Here is a 6,000-nt window from a genome sequence, read left to right as displayed (position 1 = left end):
AAATTTCTTTAGCTCTTGAGTGGGTGGGATTATTTGAAACACATTTCCATTATTAAGGTTAGTTTATATTTTTCAAAATTTTCTCTTGCACTGCTCGATGAGTGAATTTAATAAGAGTAAAGTTAAAAATGTGCTTCATTTTAAGCAAAGTTCACGAGCTTTAAATTTTTCTTCTCTTCCGGCAAAAATACTGAAAAATGACTTATAAAAGAATAAGAGGATTATACATGAAATAATAAAATTTATAACAAACTAGTATCTTACTTACAAAAATGTAAAAGGTATGGCAATTTATATCTTAAATTTTATATAATATCGGAGACTCACTAATAAAATACTAGTATAAATTAATAACAAATTATATTACTCATGTGGTCTTCAATACAAAATCTAATTAACTAATTTGAATAGATTAATGATATTAGTTAAATTAATTAATATGATATTTTTTAAAGAGTAAAATATATCAATGTCCCCTCTTTTTAACCTAAATTACAAAGATCTCCCTTTTATTTTAGAAACTTATATCGACCTTCCTTAAAATCAAAATATATATTACACAAACCTTTTTTCTAGTTTTGAGATTCGACTCCTATCCATCCATTCGTTAGTTGACTGTTACATCATAAGATTGACCTATTATTTTGAACAAATTGCCCCTTCTTAATATAAATATTACTTAATAATTATCGTTTAATGACATATCATACATCTTAATTTGAATTTAATAAATATTTTAATATTTTTTGTTATGCTATAGAATTGATTACCATAATATTTATTTTACAATAAATCTTTTTTATTTATTTAAACTTACTTGTGATGTAATTTTTTAAATATATAGTAGTAAAAAATGTTTTGCAATTGTATATATGTATTTTCAATAAAATTATGAAGTTATGTCTTAATTTATTAAAGGAAAAATTAGTTGATTGGTCCTTCAACTTTTGACTCAATTGTAACTCAGTTCTTCAAGTTTAACTCGTCGTAACTCAGTCCTTAAAGTTTATTATGTTTAACAACTGCACCCTTGTCGTTAGTTATCTGAACGCTGTTAACAAAGTTAACAGAGTTAGTCCCCTCCTCTTCCTCCTTACCTTTTCGTTTTCTCTTCATTGACTCCTTCATGTTTGTCGAAAATCATTCTCAAAACTAGAACCCTTCCTTTGAAGTCTGCAAGCTAAGTATGGTCCCATGGTCGATCACCCTCCCTTTTGGTTCTCATCCTGCTATGTTTATAACTGGTCGTTCTATTGCCATACAAGCCTTCATTCAAAACTAGACAAAAAGGGAAAATATGTGCGGCCAATCTGTATTAACATAAGAAAAAGTGAACGAATGGTACGAGCTAGTAGTTGGATTTGAACTTTGAATTATATATTCTTTAATTTATTTTAATTTCTTATTGTTGCCTCTGCCTATGGGCTGACTTCACGGACTGGGGATAGAGATGGTGCTACCAATGTCAACCGTAGTAACGAAGCTGGAGATAGAATTGGTGACACCAATTGCAAGCTCCTTTCTAGGTGACCCTCTTGGTGCTTCTGAAGGTGAAGGAGAAAGTTTAGTGTCTCCAACCAGTGATGATCAAGAGTCTAATTCTGAAAATGGTGCAAGACTTTCTTTGGCTAGGGCAATGTTACTGAAATCAGACCATATTCAAAACATATAGTAGGATGAGAACCAAAGGAAAAGAGAGATCGATCATAGGGCCATACCTGGCTTGAAGACTTCGGAGGATGGGGCCCAGTTCTGAGAATGATTTCCCCAGAAAAATGAAGGAGCCGATAAGGAGAAAACATAAATGATCAGGAGGAAGAGGAGGGGACTAACTCTATTAACTTTGTTAACAATGTTAAGTTTGCTAACTAATGGCAAGGGTGCAATTGTTAAACATAATAAACTTTAGGGACTGAGTTGCGATGAGTTAAACTTGAAGGACTGAGTTACAATTAAGTCAAAAGTTAGATGACCAATTAACTAATTTTCCCTTTATTAAATTTAGTAAAATATTAAATAGATTATTAATAAATATTAATATTAAAAGATAAACTATAGATTTAATATAATGAGGGGTAAAGTAGGAAACAAGGTTTATTCTAATTTTTTTAATTAAAAAAATGTATCTAAAGAATCTTTTCAGATTATTCCTTAACGATGTTAATGGTTTGGACTAAAATATATGTTATCAAAATAGAAGGGAGGTCCATGTAATTAAGCTAAAACAGAAGGGTGGTGAGAGTATTTTACTTTTCTAAAATACCCTAAACATCTTTCTTAGTTTCCTCTCTCCCTTTCTTATTTGATGATTGTTGAAAGATTATTAATAAGATTAATTTGAAAAAAAAATTATAAACATATGAAATAGGTCTTATACATAGGACCAATATCAACTCTGTAATTAGGTACTATTAGCTCCGATCCTATTCATAAAATCTTATTTATAAACTATAAACAAGGTTTTATAAATAAAACTGGAAGCATTAAATACCGGAGGAGTATAAACAAATCAGAGGCAATGGACTGATCTTCTGACATGTGTCTAGTTTTGGAATACTCCTTTTATATGGAGTAATGGTACGACACCTCGTTTTGGTTGCCCTGAACTTCAAACACAAATCGTTCATCGCTCTCCGGAGAGGCCATTTCATCTCTCCTTACTTCCTTCTTCATCATCCTCATTCACTAACTAAACATGCTTCAACCTGCTAATATTCTTCATCCCACATTCTTCTTCTTCTGCCTCTTCTGCTCGTGCTGGACTCTAAACGTCGTCGTTTCAAACCCACAGACCAATCTTATGTACACTGTGTGCAGCCCTTTCTACGAGTTCGTGGTCTCCAACTTCACCATCTTCAGTGAGAATGTCACATCCCAAATTTTAGGCCTAGACGTACTGAAATTAGGTTGAATTGAGAGGCTACCAGACCCCTTATGGCAGGAGTTTCAGAGATTCCCTAGAAGGACAGAGGGATTCCCAAGGACTAAATCGCAAAGGGAAAGCTTTCTGGGACTAAGAAAAGAGAAAGTTAGAGACTCAGAAGAAGTTTCGAGGCCTAGGAATGAGAAATAAAGATGAATGTAGGCCAATAGTTATGTTGGAGGCCTCAATGAGGTGAATTTTTAGGTTAAGCCAAACCAGAGGTAAAATTGTAATTTTGTAAAGTTTTGGGCTGGTAAGGGTAAAAATGAAAGTTATGCCCGAAAATCCCAGAAAAATCCTAGAAAATGGGAAATGGTAGGTCAAGGCCCGAACACCTCAGAAAAATTCCAAAAAAATGGGAATAAGGTTCAGAGGCCTGTATGAGGCTAAAAATGACGAAAATGCCCCTGGAAGGAATTTGTGGAATTCCCAGGGTTTTGACTGATTTGGAATATTTTTGAGAATGAATTATTTAAAGTATAAGGAGGTCTCATATAATTGGAAGAAAATGGGGAAAAATACTTGAGGAATTATCACAGGTTTTAAAAATAATTTCGTCCCTTGAAAGCGAAGATATTGGCTTTAATAGAATTTAAAGCTTATTTACATACTATCAGGGGGAAGTTAAGGTCAAATGTCTAGAGGTTGACTTTTGATTTAAAAAAAATTAGAGGAACTTCCCGTGATGAATGAATAGTATTGGTATTCGGAGATAGATTCTCAGAGTTGTGGATCGGTAGAAAGAATTTGGTCAAGATCACTCTGAAATAAATATTATTAATTGTTTTCATTATTTTAATAGAAGAACAAGGGAATAGCATCACTCTTTCTCTGGGCATGTTATATAATGCCATGTGAATTTATTTGAGGAGAGAAAATAGTGCTAGAACATGTCCCAGTAGTTCCGGGTAAGTAAGAGCCCGAAAAAGTATCTTATACGGTGCAGAATGGCAATATAGGTGGAGGAATGCCTAAGTGTGGTATTGTGCACGAATTTTATATTAATTTATTTCCTATTTTAATGCCTTAATGGTGAAGAAATATGGATGAGACAAGTGTACGGTTATATGAGAAAAGGATGTATTACGTGTACAGCTGGATGCAAGACACATGTACAGTCGGATGTAAGACACGTATACGGTTGGATTAAAAACAAGTAGATTGATGATGTAAGTATGATGTCATCATGATGAGGTAAGCATGATGCCATAGGACACTTGTCACCACAAGATAAAAAGAGAAAATGGACAGCCCAAATCAAGCCACATATTTTTAAGATCAACGGCCCAGATTCAGTCTTATTTTCTATAAATACCCCTCCCCTCCCCTCCCTCTCATTTCGTCCTAAGCCATGGAAACCTAGGAAAAGCTCTGGAAAAATGGTTTCTAGAGAGAGAAAGAAGAGGGAGAAAGAAAGGCCAAGTGATCATATGCAAGATCAAGCTCTAAAACAAGACATGTTCATGGTTTTTGATGTAGTTTTCACTACTCTTGTTGTTGAGCTTGGTTATGGATTTTAATGAATTTTGGGAGCTTGGAACCCTTGGGGGAGGTGCTACATGTAACACCCCGAATTTTATGACTTAGGATGAGCAGAAAAGAGAAAATTTATTAAAATTATTTATTTGCCAAATAAAGTGGGGGAAAATTATGAAATAATGATTTTTAGGGTTTAGAAACATTTTGGAAAAGGTATTTCCCCAAAAATGGCTTAAATAATTTTAATAGATAATTTTAAGAGAAAAATGGTTTATTTTCTCTGAAAATTATAGAAAAATACTTAGAGATTTATATTTAATCTGAAAATTTTAGGATGATCATTTGAGATAGTAAAGAAGATAGTTGAGGCATAAAATCCTTAAAATGGGTTAAGGGTTAATTGCTGAAATTAAGAGCTATTTTCTTGAAAAATTCCAGAAAAATAGTTAGGAGTTGACTTTTGACCTGAAATTTTTAAGGAAATCATTTTATGGGTCAAAGAAGCTAATGGATAAGAAAAATCCATTTATGATATTTTGGTTTAATTTCTGGATATATCTTATATTTCAGAAAAATAGGAGAAGGGATAAGATTGGAGAAATAATTATTTTGGAGGGCAAAATGGTCTAGAAATGTTGTAACACACGTGCTGCCTTCTCCTCCAGCCATCTGAATCCTTTCTCCGTTATACAGCTGGTCATCCATGCGTCTGATTCAGTTCATACGGTGTCAAAAAGAAAAGAGAGAAGGAGAACGAGGGAGAGAGCACGAGAGAGAGACGGAGAGTGAGAGGAGCGAGAGCTGAGAGACCGAGAGTAGCTTGAGGAAGTTGAAGCCGGCAAAGAGGTGATCGGAGGAAGAGATTTTCACATGCAACCGTGATTCTTGGTCAAGGTAAGTCTCTGAAATCGTTTCCCCACTTTAAGTTCTTCACGGGTTGTTGTTTCTGGGTGTAGTTAAGTGAGTGAAAGCTGTGAACGAATTTAAATCATGAGAAGGGTTGAAGAGAAGAGCTTGTTGATGATAATGGAATGTATCTTTCGGCTTGAATGTAGGTTCCCTGCTCTGTTTTTGACTTACCGAAACAGGGGTATATGGCTTGGGAATAATATATATATATAGTGTCAGACTCGTGCATGCATGTATAGGAAAGGTTTCGACCTTAGTTGCCATATATCATGTGTGCATATAATGAAGCTTGAGAACGCGGTTTATATAGAAGTAAGATTTGCTGTTGCACGCGGTTGTGGTTTCTGCATGATGAAGCTCGATGGATTTAAGTTCAAATATGTGATTTTTACAAATAGGATGGTGTCGTCTTATCTTGCTGAGTTGGCGTCGGGTTCCATAGCATGGACGAAGTGAGTATAGCTGTGTAAATTTTCTGGGTGTATGTGTTATTTGCTCTGGTTTATAGGTACCGAGACAGGGGTTGTTGTATTTGTGAAGTTGCTGTTTTAGTTTTGGATAATAGAGGGGAATGAAACACTTAAATGCTAGAGTAAATAAGCTATATATATATATATATCTGTGCGCGGGGGATGCCATGGCTGTTTGGATTGAGGTTTTGGAGGGTGTATAAGAGAATACTTATGAAT

The sequence above is a fragment of the Neltuma alba genome, unplaced genomic scaffold (assembly GCF_004799145.2).
Source record: "Neltuma alba isolate B1F8T4 unplaced genomic scaffold, ASM479914v2 tig00010348_pilon, whole genome shotgun sequence".
Lineage (NCBI taxonomy): Eukaryota > Viridiplantae > Streptophyta > Magnoliopsida > Fabales > Fabaceae > Neltuma > Neltuma alba.
Note: the sequence above shows the minus strand (reverse complement) of the source record.